This window comes from Sarcophilus harrisii, chromosome 6 (genome assembly GCF_902635505.1).
Source record: "Sarcophilus harrisii chromosome 6, mSarHar1.11, whole genome shotgun sequence".
Lineage (NCBI taxonomy): Eukaryota > Metazoa > Chordata > Mammalia > Dasyuromorphia > Dasyuridae > Sarcophilus > Sarcophilus harrisii.
In genome coordinates this window covers 110,362,534-110,381,671 of record NC_045431.1, presented here as the reverse complement: position 1 = coordinate 110,381,671, position 19,138 = coordinate 110,362,534, and positions in this window count along the sequence as shown.

Sequence of the window (19,138 nt, the reverse complement as noted above, 5' to 3'; positions counted from 1 at the left end):
TAATTCCATCTCTATTCCTCCACCTTTTCAAGAAAAGAATGGAGTATATTTCCATTTCTCTTCTCTAGAACTGAGCGATAATTACAATTTACAATCAAATCAGCAGTGTTCCCAAGAAGAAACAAAAATAGTTAATAATCACTTGAAAAAAAAGTTTAGATTATTGAATAATCAAATATGTTCAAAATAATAGAACTCTGAAGTATCATCTTTTACCTACCAAATTAAAAAAATAATAATAATCCAAAGTAAAAAAAAAAAAAATACCTTGTCTATTAGGTGCAGGAATTCTCGTAGAAAGTCTTATTGTTTCATCTGTTGATGGTCTATTTGTAAACTAAAAGATTAATGTAATAGTTTTGCAAACAAATCTGGCATTTTGTCTTGAAAGATAAAAAATTAACAATGTCCTTATATACAATTTTGTTGTTGTTGTTGTTGCTAATATATATTGACTCAGAAATAACTATACAAATACTTAACCATTTAGAGATTTATATAGAATAATATTTGCAAAACAAAAAAAGTTTTTTTTTTTTTTTTTTTTTTAAGTAGCCTGGAGGGGTAGCTGGTTGGTATAGGGACAGCCAATTGGTGTAGTGGATAGAGCACTAGCCCTGAAGTCAAGAGGAACTGAGTTCAAATTTTGCTTCAGACACTTAACACTTCCTGGCTATATAACCCTGGGCAAATCACCTAACCCTAATTGCCGCAGCAAAAAAAAAAAAAGAAAGAAAAAAAAAGAAGAAGCCTGAAATGTAACTTATTTGTCCAACAACATAGAGATGGATTATTAAACTGTATTAAATTTTGGTAACAGAATTTTATAATTCAATTAATTTATATTGGTTTAAGATACATAGAAAAATGTAGATTATTTTTATGAAATGATGCAAATTGAAACAAATCTTAATCAGAAAATAGAAACAAATTCATACTTGAAAGAACTAACTGAAAATGATTTTTTATTAAAACATTATTTATATCTGAATAGATATAAGATAGGTTCAATTGATTATATTTGTAGTTATTATTAAGGGCTAATAAATTATTTAAGAAAGACACTTATTGCACCATAAGAGGTTTATGCTGAATGTGAGCTGACAGAGCCTTTGGCACAAAAATGTAAAGAAGAATTCTTCTAAAAAGATTTCCATCAATGAAATATTTGTTTGAGCACAAAAGGAAAAGTCAAAATGTATAATTTATACCAAATAATTTCAAAAATGCCTTCACTATTTAAAGGGGATATATCTAAGGCTGTCATCAACATTAATGTAAGAAATAATCAAAATGATAAGATCATAAATGCTCAAGTATTTGAACATTAACTATTAGATCTAACATTAGACTAATAGGATGGTGAAATTGAAATAACCTCTTGAAATCACACTAATATAGAACTGAGGTGGGAGGGTGAGGAAGGGAAATACAATGAATGATTTTAAAGTAAATAATAGAAAAATTTGAAGCTCAAAAACTTGACATTTTTTTCAAAGAATTCCAATTTGGTGGTGTTCAACAAAGCTACCAAAACAGAAATATAAACAATAACTACATATTTAAGCATCAGCAAAACACTGATAATTTACAAAATTATTCAGAATTTATTGGGTTCAAAGACAAGTGTCTTTCCAAGGGAAAAGCAATCACTAAAATGTACATAGAGCTAGAATGCCCATTTTCAAATGTTATTTCATATTTGAATAGCATTTAACAATATGAAGATCACAATTAAAATAATTTTAAGCAAAAATCTATAATAAATTTTGGAACTAATTTTATTATTTTTTCTTAAACAGGCCCCAGTTAACCTTAAGAAATGATCTAAAACTAGCTTTAAAGCTAAATTATGGTCTTCATTTAAGCATAATTATGCCATAAAAATAAACATGTTGTCACCTGCTGTCAAAATGCAGGAAAACAGTAATTTTAATAATATTTTATTTATGTTCATAATAATTAGTAATTAACTCTGGCAATAGCTTTGAGAATCCTCTGCCAGCTGGAAGGAAAAATGATTTTTTCATTGGAACATTTTTCAAGCCTGTTTTGAATTCCATCCCTCTAGAGAATGATAAATATTTTTGCTTAATTTTAAAATATGGGTGATTTTTTCATTTCAGCAGGTCATGTGTATATGTGTATAGAAAGAAAAATGAGTTTGGAGTTTGAACACGATGGAGAGTGCCATTTAGTCAATATTTTAGTTACACAACTTAACTAAATAAGGAAGTTAGCCCCTTGTAATTTTACATTTCTCCTCTTTAAAATAAAAATAATCATATTGGCACTATTTCTGAAATCTGCAATGAAGCAAGGCTTCCATAAAAATTTGGTTCTGTAATGCAATGCACTAAATAAATAAAAATATGAATAAAAATCTATAGTTGAAAAATATGCCATTAAACCATTTGTTTTGATGTAAGATAGATAATTAGAAAAGCACATGTGAATCTCTTGAAATAAACAACCAAATCACAGAATTATATAATCACATAAATTTTAGATCGTGGAGGCTTTGTAGAATCATAGAGTTAGATCTGAAGGTAACTTCTGAAATCATCTAGTCTGATACCCTCATTTTACATGGAGAACTGAAATGATTTTTTCTAGTTCGCTTAATTAGAAAATGATGGAGTTTATGTAAAGCCATAAATGGATTCAATCTTTTTTTTGTTTTTGACAGGAAAATGACAGCTAAACTATTGGCTGCTAAGATGAAGGGAATAGATTGAAGAAAAAATATCACCTAAAAGGATCACATTTATAGCTAGAATAAAGGAATCAACAAGCAAGCATAGATTAAACAACTGCAGGTAAAATACAAAGTTAGAAATACAAAGAATGAAATAATCCTTCTCTCAAGGAGTTTGTATTGAATCAGACATATCATATATAATTATTGCATATCATATAAAACACACATGAACATGCATGCACATATAAATAGACATATAGATGTGTGTATGTATGTTTATGTATGTGTATGCATGTGCATGTATACATACACACATATCCAAGAGACTCTTCAAAATGACCTTATTTATTCTATCAAAACTTAAGATATTCATCAATATCGGTTATATATGCATAAATACACACATACAAAGAGAATAAATAAAAGGAAACTATGGTAGGTAAACACTAGCAGTTGAGAGACTCTGGAAAGGCTTCATGTTTATGGAAGTCCTTAGAAATCTATGTTAGTATATTAATTTCTACTCTTAGATACCAGTATGTCCATCTTCCAATTAATGACTCTTGATTAGGAGACTTAACCAGATTAAGCATGTCTGTCAGAACCATTGTTTTCTAAGAGGAGGACTAATGAATATTCATTTTACCCTAATCATTTCTGATCATTCCTCCCTTTGTAAAAATGATTCTTGCTTTAAAGTCTCATTTAGTTCATATATTTCATATCTAATTACATGTATAGAGCACAACCAATTCCCCACTCACCCCTGTGTGAAACTAGAATAAGGCACACAGCTGGGCTATGTATGACAGAGTAAAGACTACTTCTTATTTATTTCCTAGACACCATACTCTTCTTCATTACTTCAAGCTTTTTTCTTTGTCATGAAATCTCATATTCTATTTTGATCCAGTCCTATAAATTTGACTCAAATAGATACATTTTTTAAAAAAATTCCCTGATATCTTAGCATTTGTTAGTGATCCATGTTATAGTATGTGGGGGGGGGGGGGTAAGCATTCAAAGAAATTGTGATACCTCAGTCATTAAATAACAAGTCACTAATTCTGTATTATGAGCCATGTACTATGAAAATTACTGAAAATACAAATGAGGGGGAGAGTCTCTGCTCTCAGAGAATTTACCATATAATGGGGGAATATAGCACATAAATGGAAGTTGAAAATCTTGGGAAGGAGGGAAGAAGATGCCTGGCTCAGGAAATAATGAAGAAAGAGTCCACAGGGGATTGAGAGGAATGAAGAGATGGCCTGAAAATAAACAAGTTTAACTTTAAGATAACAAGGAAACACATGATTATTGCATAATATTTATTGAGAAAGTTATGATTTAAAAAACAAAAAAATTTAAAAATGAGCTCCACAGTAATGAACTGAACCAGCTATGCCCAGAAAAAGAACTCTGGGAGATGACTAAAAACCATTACATTGAATTCCCAATCCCTATATTTATGCACACCTGCATTTTTGATTTCCTTCACAAGCTAATTGTACAATATTTCAGAGTCTGATTCTTTTTGTACAGCAAAATAACATTTTGGTCATGTATACTTATTGTGTATCTAATTTATATTTTAATATTTTTAACATCTACTGGTCATCCTGCCATCTAGGGGAGGGGGTGGAGGGGTAAGAGGTAAAAAATTGGAACAAGAGGTTTGGCAATTGTTAATGCTGTAAAGTTACCCATGCATATATCCTGTAAATAAAAGGCTATTAAATTAAAAAAAAATAAAAAAAATAAAAAAATAAATAAAAATGAGCTCCAAATCTATACTGCTCAAACAGATAGATCAAGTTTACTATGTGTTTATTATGTACTAACTACTGGGTATAAAAATATAGGCATGATACTCCTTGCCTTAATTAACAGTTTATGTTTTAAATGAGGAAGTCAGCAAACAAAGGAAAATTAGAAAGGAGGGAATAGGAGGCAGCACAATTTTGGGATGTTAAGTAAAATAAAATCCCAATTACAGAAGTTTTTCTTAGAAAATGGAACTTCAATAAAAAGAAAATATTTGTATATATGCTCACATGTGCACATTTTTCTTCTATTTTATGTTTTTTGAAAATCCATTGACATATCAGAGATACATTGATTGCTACAAATAGTTTAAAAGTCCTTCTTAAGAAATACCTTTAAAGGAATAGTTAAAAATCAAACGCATATTTTATATCAAAATGACATTTTGATTTGATTTAAAATAGTCAACTGCATGGTTTTTAATGACCTGTAACTATTTCCAAAACTCAATCTATCTACAAAGATGGATGACTATTGTCACTTTCAAAAGCTGTATTAAATATCCTGAAGACAATTCTTTGTTTTTTTCCCAAAATTTTTTGACCAATTGACAGATTTCTATGTAGTCTCCTAAAGAAGAATCCTCTGGAGGAGCCAGCCTTCATACAGATGCCTAAATTCTGATGAGTTTTATCATTAAATAATCCATGTTAACTTAGAATTATTTTCAAATGAATGTTCAAAATACATTATATTATAGATAAGAAATGAAATGTGTTATAGCATGTCAAAAAAGCATGATGGTTGACTCATACTGAATGAAATTAAGTGTGACAAAAGCATTCTTGATGGATAATGAAGGAATATTCTTTGGTTTGTTTTGCAAAATAAAATTCTCAGTTCAAGTTTGCTTTGGCAACTTCACATAGATAGTCTATAATGGTGAACATCTTAAGTCTTGATAGAATAGATAATATTATCTTGGGAGGTCTCTTGCACCTTCCTGTTTTTTTATAACGTTGAGCTTACATTTACAAATTTTAAAAGTATTTTGTATAAAGCAGATTTTGAGTTAGGTAGTGATAATATTCTTACATCCATTTTATAGGTGAGGAAAATGAGAATTTTATAAACATTTAAATCACTTTCTAGGGGTCAAATAGGTAATAATTATCAAAAGAAGACATAAGTACAGTTCTCTTGACTCTAAATTCAGTGTTCTTGAATAAAGTTAAATAGAATTTTTAAGTGTAAATTCCATTAAAAAACATAGAATGCTAACTACTTGAACACATTTCATAAATTCATTAATATCTATGTGTTTGCTACAATTAAGTTCCTGAAGCACACACACACAAACATAGACATGTATATGTGCATATTATATTATGATATATAACGTCTACCAGTACTATGGACTCCCAAGAAGTGGAAACTATTTGAACAATCATGCCTGTAGTAATTCTTATCCTAATTGCTCTCCCTTCCCTTCCCATTCTTTCTATAATAGATGAAATCTTCAACCCATACCTTACAATCAAAGCTATGGGCCACCAATGGTACTGAAATTATGAATACACTGACTATGAAGATTTGTTGTTTGACTCATACATAGTACCAACCAAGACTTGACTCCCAGACAATTATGACTTTTAGAGGTAGATAATCGAATAGTTCTTCCTATAGAACTTCCAATTCAAATGTTAATCTCATCAGAGGATGTACTTCATGCATGAGCAGTACCTTCTCTAGGGCTAAAAGCAGATGTTATCCCAGGACAACTGAATCAAGCCACTTTAACCTCCACTTGGCCTGGAGTTTATTTTGGTCAATGTTCAGAGATTTGTCGGTCCAACCATAGATTCATGCCTATTGTACAAGAAATGTCCACCCTAAAATATTTTGAAAACTGGTCGCATATAATGCAAACATCTTTGAGAAACCAATATAATACTCAATATATACACACAAAATGTAATAAACTGAGCATCATATTTTAAGCACCAATTTATAGGTCAGAAAATTTCATCACATGAAATGTTGATCCTATTCAGGCTAAAGTTTATACATTAGGCTAATTAAGAAGTAAAATGAAACAATTGCCTAGGTAATTATTGAATATATTTGGGGCTCCTCCTACAATTGTTTCAAACTGTTGATTGCTTTAAAATGTGAAACTTGTTTCCTATTCCAAATCATAGTTGTTAGAAAACTTGACCAATATAAAACTCCATCAACTCTTCTGTATATTTCTTAACATAATTTTTGAAGAAAATAGGCTGTTTTTTTATGAACTGTTTAATGATTGTGGAATTTTCTTATACACAGATTTGTGAACATTTAATCAGTGCTTTTGGGAAACATCAATGCTTTTGATGATCCCAAACTGCCCATTGTTACAGAAGCTCATTTGTAGAAAATCAACAAATTCCAAGTGATGCAAATCATGCAATAATATGCATTTAGAAGAATTTAAATACCAAATGTCCTAAAGGTGATGGACATTTACATAGTGGACATAAGCAGTTTGAGCATGTGTTACAGTAGAAAGTGCTTCAGAAAAGTGATCTTTTTGAGTCACTTGAAAAAGGAAAATTGCAGGTATTGCTTTGAGAAAGTCATTTAATTGTACTTATTAATCAGCATTATATTGAGGATGTTAATATTTTATTTTTAAAATAAAAGATCCATTGTTATATTTTGTTAGACAAAAAGTCTAGTACCCCCTGTACCTTAGAGAGAGTCATCCTTTGTGAATATATAAAGTTCTGCATTATATACAGATCTCATTAGTTTTCTGAGATGGTATCTTCATATGTAAGACTCTAGAAAGCTTCTTATAAGAGAATCATGGTAACTAAAGTGTGTGAGCATACACTGTAACTGTGTTTGGTTTACCAGAACTTTAAAATGAAGTTCTTATTTTGGCTACATATAGCTAAAACTGATAGCATCCTCAAAAGGTTTGAGTCAGTTTACATTGTGTCTTTTCTGTATTTACATCTGAGGAAATGAATTGACTTTTTAAATTGCAAAGTCTAGTGAGAGGATCATGGTACAAAGGAAAGCAAAGGGGAATCTTTGAAATCATATGGCTCCTTTCTTTTCGAACCATTACCTTCTAGACATAACAAATGTATTTCTGAACACAGGAGTTTAAAGGTCAGGAGCTTGAGCTAGAAAAATATGTGAGTCACTTTCTTAGATACCTACTACAATAAATATGTCTTTTAGACATGAATTTTGAATGATGCTATTTGGGTTAAACTTAAAGTTTTATCTCAAGTGATGCAAAAGGGATTATCATCCTAATCTACTCTGAAATGTTTGTTCCTCCTATATCTTTGATGTAAATATTCTATCTAAAAGTCAATCAATATAAAATGGTTAAATGGAATTGACATGTTAGTTACAATCTATCTCATGGCTCAACAATGGGAGTAACATTGAAGACTCAGGCCAATTGAGAAAACAGAGATGGTAGTCTTCACAGGTAATGGAAGCCTAAAAGAATGGGAAGTAGGGAGTGGAGTCATAACATACCAGATTATACAAGAAACATTTTTAAAGGAGAAAATGAAAACTAAATAATTCAGAGGAAAAAATAATTATCAACTATTGAACAAATGTTACACACAATATCCCATACAAGTGAACACCCACATATGCAAAGAAACAGGGCAAGGTATCTTGTCACATTTCCTCTTTGGACACAAATTTTCCTTTATACTTTTGCCATATTTAGTTTTAAATATTGTGTGGCATTTGTTCTTTCCATTTATATCATTGTGAACACTATTTTCTGTGCACTACTTACTTTACTTTGTATCAATTCATGTAAATCTGTCTCCGGCTCTATATCTACCTTTTCCAAGATCCCCTAGGAAAATAATGTATGAGACACTGTAGACCTTTCATAAGCTAAACTGTCAACCATTCAAACTTTACTACAGAGAGTACAATTTTATGGGCTAAGTTGTTCAATTGTCAAATGCATATTTGCCTGAAAGACTATTTTACAGAGAGCTCACACAAGGCAGGCATTGACATGTTTGTCAGAAGAAGTGATATAAGAACATTTTCTCTTAAGAATTTTGGAATTGATTGCATGACATTGGAGATACTAGCAAAAGGTCACAAAGAATGGCATGCCCACATAAAAGAATGTCCTGTGCTCTATTAGCAAAACAGAATTACAATAGCTCAAAAGAAATATGAGATGCATACATTTTTATATATATCCATTCCAAATGATCATTTATGCCCAATCTGAGTTTATATTGATCTGATCAACCATATTTATACAGACTGTATATTGTTTCCAAAATTGTGATGCCATTTTGGACCTCTTTGAGAGCAAAGGTCAACCACCAGTGCCACCAACATTTATTTCATTTCAATAAATTATAACAATTTGATTAGTCATTTCTCAACTGATGACTAATTATGTGATTTCTAATACTTTTGTAGTAAATATTGTTCTCTTCTAAATATTTGTTGTATGTGCATTCTTTATTTTTTCCACTTACTTCTTAAGATCATTCATCCAGCATTGAAATCTCTTCAGCAAAGAACAAATAGGTACTTTGTATAATCTTAAATTACTTTCCAGAATAGTTGTATCAATTAGTGGTTTGACTAACAACACAATGGTATGCCTTTACATAGCCCCTCTAATGTTGACTCTTCCACTAAATTGTAAGTTGCTGGAGACCAGGGTCTACCTTTTACTTCTTTTTGTATCCTTAGTGCTTAGCACAATGCCTGATACATAGTTATGTTTAATAAATGTTTATCAAATTGAATTATTGAATCTTGGCCCATTTTTTGAGTGTAAAGTGAAATCTCAGAATAATTATGATGTGCATTTCAGTTATTAGTAATTTAGAACATTCTGTCACAATTCATACTTTCAATCAATTCTGGTTTTTAAATTTATTTTAACATGTTTGTCTATCCATTGTATAATTTCTTCTTGGTTGTATCTATTTTTTTTATCTGTTAACTATACTTTATCTATATCTACATTTATATTTTATAAGCATATCTGTGTGTGTTATGCATGCCTATCTGTTGTCTATTTATTTTAGCTCTCAAACCCTTCTGAGATATTTGATGGAAAGATTTTTCACTTCCTAATTAGTGACTTCTCTTCCTATTTATGTTTACAGAGTTTATGTAAAAAAATTTTCAATATCATGCAATTCAAATTTTTATGTCTTTTAAATTCATCTCTATCCATTGTTTACTGATGTTAGAGAAGACTTTTTAAAGTCCTTTGGACAGCAAGAAGATAAATTATTTAATAATTAAAAATTAATTTAGAATAATTATTTGACAACAAGTACTGAAGATTAAATGCTTTTGTCAAATAATGAGAAGATGGGACTCATCGGTAAAGAACCTGAAGTGATAAATTAAAGACAAAAGAAATGATATGGAAGCAATGATAGAGGGGTGGACAAATTTCAAAAGATTGGTGGACAGAAGTGGCTGCAATGTTATATAGGTCCATGAGATCACAAAGAGCTGGAAGTGACTGAATGACTGAACAACAGCATCAAAAATAGTTTAAGATATCACTCTAAGTCTAATTTCTGTTATACTGCTTGCTAGGTTTCCCAGAAATTCTTATGAAATTAGGAGTTATATCCTAGATGAGTTATGTTTGCAGGTTTATCAATACTGGTTGTTGAACTCCATTATATCTGTTAATTTCTTGCCAAATTCATTCTGTTAACACACTTTTTCTATTTTTTTTCAAATTTTCAATTGTTTTAATATTTCATTTCCCCCAGTTAAATATTAAAAAAAACAATTTTAACATTCATTTTTCACACTTTGAATTCCAGATTCTTTTCCTTTCATCATTCCCAATTATTCCTGAATGAAAATGAAATCAATTTAATATAGATTATTCATGTTAAAAATATATATCCTCCAAAAAAAGTACATTTCTACATTCAGACACCACCACTTCTTTCTCTTGGTGTGGATTGCATTTTTTATCAAAAGGACTTCAGAGATGTCTTGGATCATTGTATTTGCTGAGAATAGTTATATCATTCACAGTTGATCATCTTTCAATATTGCTGTTACTATGTATGCAGTACATTTCACATTGCATCAGCTTATGGAGATATTTCTGAGAGCATTCTACTCATCACTACTTGCAACACAGTAGTATTCCATTGTAAATACAAACCATAATTTATTCAATCATTCCCCAACTGTTGAGCATCCCTTCAATTTCCAATTCTTTTCCCCCAGAAAAGAGCTAATATAAATACTTTTATAAATGTAGATCCTTTTCCTTTTTGTTCTTTTGTGTTTTTGAATCCTTGGAGATTCATACCTGGTAGTGGTATTGCTATGTCAAAGGGTATACAGAGTTTTATACCCCTTTGGAACATTTCCAAATTGCTTTATAGAATGATTGAATCAATTCCCAACTCCACCAAATGTCTTTTTTTTTTCCACAGTCCCTCCAACAATTGTCATTTTCCTTTTTTGTCCTGTTAGCCAACTAATAGGTATATGGTAGTACTTCAAAGTGGCTTTAATTTTCCTTTTTTCCAATTAATAGTGAGTTAGAACATTTATTTTTCATATGGCTACAGATAGATATATAACCATATGGCTATAAACTTGCTTAAATTTTTCACATAATTACTCTTGCATACTGTTTCCCCCCTGTTTAAGTCTACTCTCTCTTTTTTTTTCACTTTGTCCTTCCTTAAAAGTGTTTTATTTCTGACTACTCTCTACCCTAATATTCCCTCCCTTTAATTAGCCCCTTTCCTCTTATCACCTTTCCTTTTTATTGTCCTCTATTGTAAGATAGATTTCTATATCCAGTTGAGTATGTATGTTATTCTCCTTTTGAACTAATTCAGATGAGAGTAAGTTTCACTCACTAATCTTTATCTTCCGTCTCTTAACCAGAGATAAAACTCAAAATTGAAAGAATCCTCTGATCATCACATGAAAGAAACTCTAGAATTTGGTAACAATATTTCTGGCGGTTTTCATTACAGGATTTCTTTCATGTGATGATCAGTGGATTCTTTCAATTTGTAGTTTAACCTCTGGTTCTAGAATATCAGTGTAGTTTTCCTTGACAATTTCTTGAAAGATTGTGTCTAGCTTCTTTTTTTGATCATAGATTTCAGGTAGTCCAATAAACTTCCTAAATTATCTTCCTTGGATCTATTTTCCATGTCAATTGTTTTCCCAATTATATATTTCAAATTGCCTTCTTTTTTATTCATTTAATTTTGTTTCATAGTTTCTTCCTTTCTTATAAAGTATTTAGCATCCATTTGCTCAATTCCATTAAAATATTTATTGAACTAAATACAAAATAAGAAAAAAAATGAAGTAGGAAAAAAAGAGAGAAAAGAAAAGCAAAAAAACAAAACAAAACAATTTCCATGTGCCAAACAGATCATCAGGAAGGATTCAACATATATAACAATAAATTTCCACTTCAAGAGAGCTATTATAACAATAGAAGAAACATGTTTATGAGTGTCCATCTTTTCTTTGCTTCTTTGTTGGTTATTCTTTTATTCTCTGCTGTACACGTTTTACTTTATTTACCTCCCTTCAAGCAGTCTATAATTAAGCACAGATTGATTTACACACACAAACATGCACACACACATATACAGACACATTCACATCTACCCACAAACTTCCACACATAAACATATATCTATATACACCTAGACATAAATCTACATGGACACATCCCCAAATATACTCAAGATGAACACACATACATTCATATGTAAGAATGTGAATATGTATACTATTTACATGTATAAATATGCATCTGAAACAATATTAATTGGCTTATCTATAATGTATATGTATAATGTATCTATAATGTAATTGGATCATTAAGTTTGACTTTGTCAAACTTAAAGATCAATGATTGTTAACCCCATTTTTTTCTAATAAATTCTACTCCTGATCTTGTTGTAGCTTTTGTGTATCTCTTATTTCCTAGCCTTTCTAAGTTTGATTCTGCTCCTTAACTTGCTTTGTTTTTACTTAACCTCCCCTAACCCTTGGATGCCTTCCTTATCTTCTCCCCCCAACTTTTCCTTCCCTCTTTATTCCTTTCCCTTTAATCTACACATACTACCATTACTCTACTTTTCCTTTTGTACCCCACCTTATCCTTCATCCCATGACCATTAATCTTACACACCTTGTCCCACTGCCTTAAAACCCAACATTCTTCTATATCCTACCTTATCCTATTTCTTCCGTTCTTCTTTCCCCCCTTTATTTATTTATAAATTTTAAAGGAGGTCATACCCTTCATGATACATAGGTAGTTTTGACTATTTACCCTATACCTGATGTGAGTAGATTTTTAACCTACCAGTCCTCCTCCCCCTCTTACATCTCTTTTTCTGTTCTCCCTCTGTATCTCATTTGTATGCATAATTATTATTTTTATTTTTCCCTAGACAGTTTTGCTTTTTATACTTAACTCTTCTCCGATCTTTCCTTTGAGCTACAAATTATTGATCTCAATCTTAAACATATGATGTACATTTCCATGTTAAAAAAACAAATAATTTGTCCATATTAAGTTCCTTAAAAATGATCTTTCATATCAGTTCTCATATGCTAAATTTTCTATTAAGTTTGGATTTGGTTGAAAGTTTTGGAAATCAGAAAGTTTGTTGAATGTCTATTTTTTTTCATTCAATATTTTGTATAATTTTGTTAGATACGATATATTTGGCCACAGGCCTAGTTCTTTTAATTGTTGGTATATATATAATTACAGGAGTTGTGATCTTTTATTGTGGCTGATGGTAAGTCCTGTACAATTCTTATTGTAGTTTGGATATATTTGAGTTTTTTTTTTTTCTTGGTTCTTGCATATAATCTTTCTTTTTTTGATCTCGGGAATTCAAAATTTGGCAAAGGATCTCTTTGAGGTGGTGATCAGTGGATTTTTTCTATTTGTACTTTTCCCTTCATGTTTTATCACTCCAGGACAATTTTCTTGAATTATTTCTTGCATTATTGCATCATGGTTCTTTTCTTAGTCACAGATTTCAGATAGTCCAATTCTTATATTTTATCTTCTTTATCTGTTCTCCAGATCTATTGGTGTCCTTATCAGATGTCTCACATTCTGTGCTATTTTGTTCACTCTTTATATTTTGTTTTGTTTTTGTTGGTCTGTTGTGGATTCACTGGCTTCCTTTTTCCCAATTCTAAATTTCAAAAGATTATTTTCTTCTTTCAGACTGTATCTCTTTTTCTAGTTAGTTGACTTTTTTTTCATAATCTTATTTTCCTTGGATGGTACTTATTTATAGTTTTTCCTCAATATTTCTCATTTTACTTTTAAAGTATTTTTTGAGTTATTCTAAATATTCTCTTTGGGCAGGGAACCATTTAACATTACTTTTTGAAATAGAAGCTATTTTTTCTTACTTCACTCTCCTCCTCTGAAGATGAATCCCAGTTTCCCCATTTCCATAATAAATTTCTATAGTTGGATTATTTCTCTTTGCTCATTCATATATTTAATGAAAAATATCAGTGTAAGCATCTCTAATTGTGGGAGGAAGGATGGTGTGTCTAGCTTTACTTCAGCTTTTTCCTCTGACTTTGACTTTGAGTTCAAAACCTAATCCTCCCGCAAAGGCCCATAGCCAGCAACTTTCTGTAATGTCTGGATTAGCTATCTCCAGACCAGCCTTGATCTTAGTGGAGGAGTGTAGTAGGCAGGAGAGTCACCAGGAGGATGGTAAAAGATGGAATGTCTCATTTCCAGTCCTTTCAGCCCTTAAATACCTCAGTATAATTACATCATTATAGCAGATTAAGTATGTGTGAGCTAGAGAACCATTACATTCATACTAAGTATATGTGAACTAGAGAACTATCATCTCATCAATCACACTGAGTTAAAAAAAAAAAAGTATCTTTGCTTCAAATATACTTTTCTCAGAGTTCCTCAATATCTGCATTCCTCTATAGCTTTCCTTAGGACAAGATCTCAGTAGCACAGCTGGACCATGTGCTCATAATCAGCTGAGGACTCAGCTGGACTCAGATCATTGACTCCCCACATTGTCTGGAAAGTGAAAATTCCTGTGGTTTGGTCTGAGACTACCTCAGAACCCAGCTACCCACAGAGCTCCCCATTGACAGTTTCAGTGAAGCTAGTCTGAAGGTATTTACACTTCAATTAGTTAAAACTCAAATCTTATGGTCATTTGGTCTTGTACCAGAAGGACTTCTGTTCTGCCCCAAGTCTCACTTGTTTTTCCCAGGTCTATGTTTGCCCTGAGGAGCAAATTTTTTGTTCATGAAGAAAATCTGGAGAACTTGAAATTTTCTCCCATCTTTCCACAATTCTCCCCTTTTGATAATTATTTTGTCAAGTTTTTAAAGCATCACTTTGGTTATATAATATTTGTTACATTAAGTATGTTAATTAATTTAGTAGTATTTTCCCCTTATATTGGTATGACCCAACTCTATACATTCCTCCTCTATTTAAATTATTGCCTTCATCTTTGTCCCCTCCTTTTTTATTAATGATGTGGAACATTCTTTCATATTGCTGCAAAAGACAGCTAATTGTTCTCTTTAAGACTCTAGACACATACTTTGAATATTTTGATAAACTGACTTCCAAAGATTCTCTTTATTTCATAGGTATTTTTAACAAAATTTTCATTAGTATTATTGCTGAGACTAACTTATAAAGCTTCCTCTCAGTCCTATGATTCTTGTTTCTTTCATGTGAAAACCATGTCAGTAAAAATGATTTCCTCATCTGCACTATGAGGCGTTTGGTCTAGATCTTTTCTAAAATGTTTTTTCTAGCTCCAATACAAATCAGTAAGGAAATAAACCCTCAGCTCATTTCTCCTTTCTTGGTATATGCCTCTCCTTCTTTATCCTCATTTTTTTGTAGCTCTTTTATATTGGCTTCCTTCCGAACATGAGCCAGCAAGGTTTGTCTGTTCTGAGCTTTGTATATTGCTTTTAACTTTGTCCTCCCAGCCTCAATTGAAACATTTCGTAAGCTTGCTATCCTGTATACTAGCAATTGATAGGCACAGAAACATGGTAGTGAATGTATTTCCTTTTAAATATATGTGTTTTTAGAAGATGACAATGGATGGACCTAATAGAAGCCTTTCCGAGCAAGGTCACAATAATAGGGAAAAAAATTTAGGACCCATAGCAGTTTTCCTGATTCTTAAATTAATCTATGTTATTATCTATCTCCCTAATTTCCTTTGTCTTATAAAGCTGGACTCAACTGAGTATGGAACAGACTTTCCATTTATAATAAGTTTGAGATGGAGCATTATCATTGAATCATACATTTAGATCTTAAAGTCATTTCATCAAATTCATGAATGAGTTTGAGGCTCAATGAGCTTAAGCTGTTTACCAAAGTAGTGGCAGAGCCTGAAATTGAAATCATATACAGCGATTCCAAATCCAGTATTCCTTCCACAGGTCCTTGCTACATTCTTCAAGGTTTACTATAAAGAATACTAGCTGTAGTCAATATTGCTTGGTCAAAATTCCTCTTTTGACATCAAGTACAAGAAAATGGACATTATGACTGTCAGTATCCTTACCTATAAAATTGTGACAAAAGCATTTAGAGTACCTGGAATATATTTACTTCTTTTCCTAATTCTTTTGATTCCAATCCAGGACTGATTCACAGTTAATGAACACCCATGATGAAGTTCTCATTGAGTACCTACTATGCTCACTGGGCCAAGAAATGCAGTTCCTCCTGTTCCTACTGACAAATCAAGTAAGAAATGTGGAGGGTCTCTACCTAAAGAACAACATGTTTCTTAAGGAAAAACAAAACAAAACAAAACCAAGCCCTCCAAAAAGGTTTCTATCAGCAAAATGCTTTTTAGGAAAATGCAGAATTGAAAGGTTTGTTTTGGTTTTTAATGGAAAAAACCTTAATTTTGAGTTTAGCTGTTAAAAATAAGCTCTAATAAAACACAGATCCTAGCATTAAAACAATTTAGGTTTTTCTACTTAGTTCCAGAAATCCAGTTTACATCAAGAACAAAAAGTGAAAAAAATATAAAGGAAATTAGTCAGAAAGTATGAATACTTCTTATATTATGATCTGTCATCTGCAAGCTTAGAGCTGTTGGAATTTCTCATTTGCTCCCCATCCCAAAATATTTTGTATTGTATTTGAATATATAAGCAGTAAAGTGGTGTAGGTGTTAGAGGACTGGACTTTTAGTCTGGAAGACATATTTAAATTCAACTTCAGACCCTTACTAAATGTGTGATTCTGGGAAGATCACTTAGTTTCTATATGCTTCAGTTCCTAATCTATAAAATGGGGATAATAATAGAACATACCTCACAGGGTTTCAGGATGAAATAATATTTTTAAAGTGCTTGGCAAACCCTAAAACACTATATACATTCTATTGTTTTTGTTTCCTTTTATTAATTTTTGTACTCCATCAATCTACCCCAAAAGTTAACCACAAAGTATTGAACAAAAGATCATAAGATCTTAGATTTAAGGTTCATCTAATCTAACATTCCATTTTACAAATGTGTTCCTAAGAAGTGACTTGTTCTTAATCATATAGGCTGTTAGTTGCAAACACGTTATCTTCAACTTCAAATTCTGTGCTCTTTCTATTCCTTTGAACTCTTTGACAATGGTGATCTAGATTGTTTGTGGCTTTGTGGCATCTCTAGTGCCCTCCTCATTTCTCCTAAGGAAGAATTTAAATCTGACCAGGACAAGAAATAGGAGATTGGGACAAAAGGCTCTACTCTCCAAAGAGAGAAGTATTGGGCTAGAATTATATCTATCTTCTATATTAATCTAGGGAATATAGAGTGTGTGTGTATTCAAGCCAAATTCCTAATTTAAGTTTCATTAATTGGGGAAAAGAATTCTAAATTTTATTAGCAAGTGTTAACCACTTTTTTCATTATATATATATATATATATATATATGTAATAGCAAATAAACACACTCATCCAAGTCAGTAGAAAAACAGATATCAGAAAAAATAAATCCTAGTCCTAGTACTAACTTTCTGTATGGTCATAGGAAAATTATTTACCTTTTCTTTATCTCAATTTCTCTTTACATAGAATTTTATCTGAACATATTTAGTCATAGTGAAGTTTTTTTTCAACCATATGATTTCAATGCTAGAAAATATCTTCAGAATTATCTATTACAGGCTCTTTATTTTGGTATTGTGGAAACTAAGATGAAGTAACATATATTGTTAATAAATATATTTGTCATGAAACTAGGATTAGAAGCAAAGTTTTTGAGAGGCAGAATGGTTTAAAGAGTTTCAAAGAAGAGGACTAGGATTCTGCCTCCAATATTTCATCTCTGGGAAATCCTGAAAAAGTTGATTGGTATTTTTGAGCCTTGGTTTCATCGCTAAAATGAGGAAGTTGAATTAGATTACTTCCTATAATCCCTGTCCACTAAGATTCTGTAATATCATGTCTGTAATGTCATGTGATTCTCTAGACTGAAATTTATGGGATTACAGAATGATTTCTTGCATCTTAATAATATTTGCTATTTTTTGATAGAAACTCTTGGTAGAACTATTGTATTGTACTATTCTTATTTTAGCATATTTAATCAAACAATAAAACAGTATTAGGGCTAAGAAAGTCATAGGATCATAGATTTAGTTAGTAAAAAAAAAAATAGATCTTGAGAGCCAATGAGTCTAACCCCCTTATTTTAGAGATGAAAATAAAAATGAAGTCCAAAGACATTATCTGATTTTGTTAAAATCATACTGCTGATAAGTGTCTGAGATGAGATTTGAACCCAGGTCTTTCTATATTCCAAGTCAGGTAATCTAATCAGTGCCTCTAGAGATTACTTAGCCCAATGACTTTATATATGAGAAAATTGAAGTACGAGAAAATAAATTAATTTGTTCAAAAGAGAGAGCAGCATGTCAAATCAGGTCATTGGAATACAACTCCATTAATTATGTTTTTATTTTCTGATTTTTAAAGTCTTAAACATTATCATCATCATCATAGTCACTGTTGTTTTATTGTTAATTTGTTATTACTACAATAATTTTTGCAACATTTATTGTGGATAATTATTTTATTATCAATGATGACGTTATTAATTAAGATTTTAGAAAGATTTAAGGTTTGCAAAGTACTTTACACATATTATTTCTTTGATGCTTTACAACAACTCCCTAAATCAGGTATTCTTATTATCTCAGTTTTACAGATGAGGCTGTAAATGTACAGATGAGATTAGAAAAATCAAATGAACTTTCAAGAGTCAGATTGTCAGTAAGCATCTGAAGTAAAAATTAAATTTATTTTTTTCTTTGTATTTACATCCCCCGGACTTCTCACATGCAAAAGCTTAAGCGATGTTTTTGGATTAACCAACCAATTGATTGATGGAATCTTCTTCACTGCAAATCCAGTACTATAATATCATGTCATATCATATCAAATAAATTCACATTCTTATATACAAAGAGCAGAAAAAGAGGATTCTATTCAAAGACACTAAGGAAAAATATAAACTAATAATCACAATTAAAATCTAAATTGGAAATCTTAAAAATCAAAGGTGAGATTAATAAAAGAGT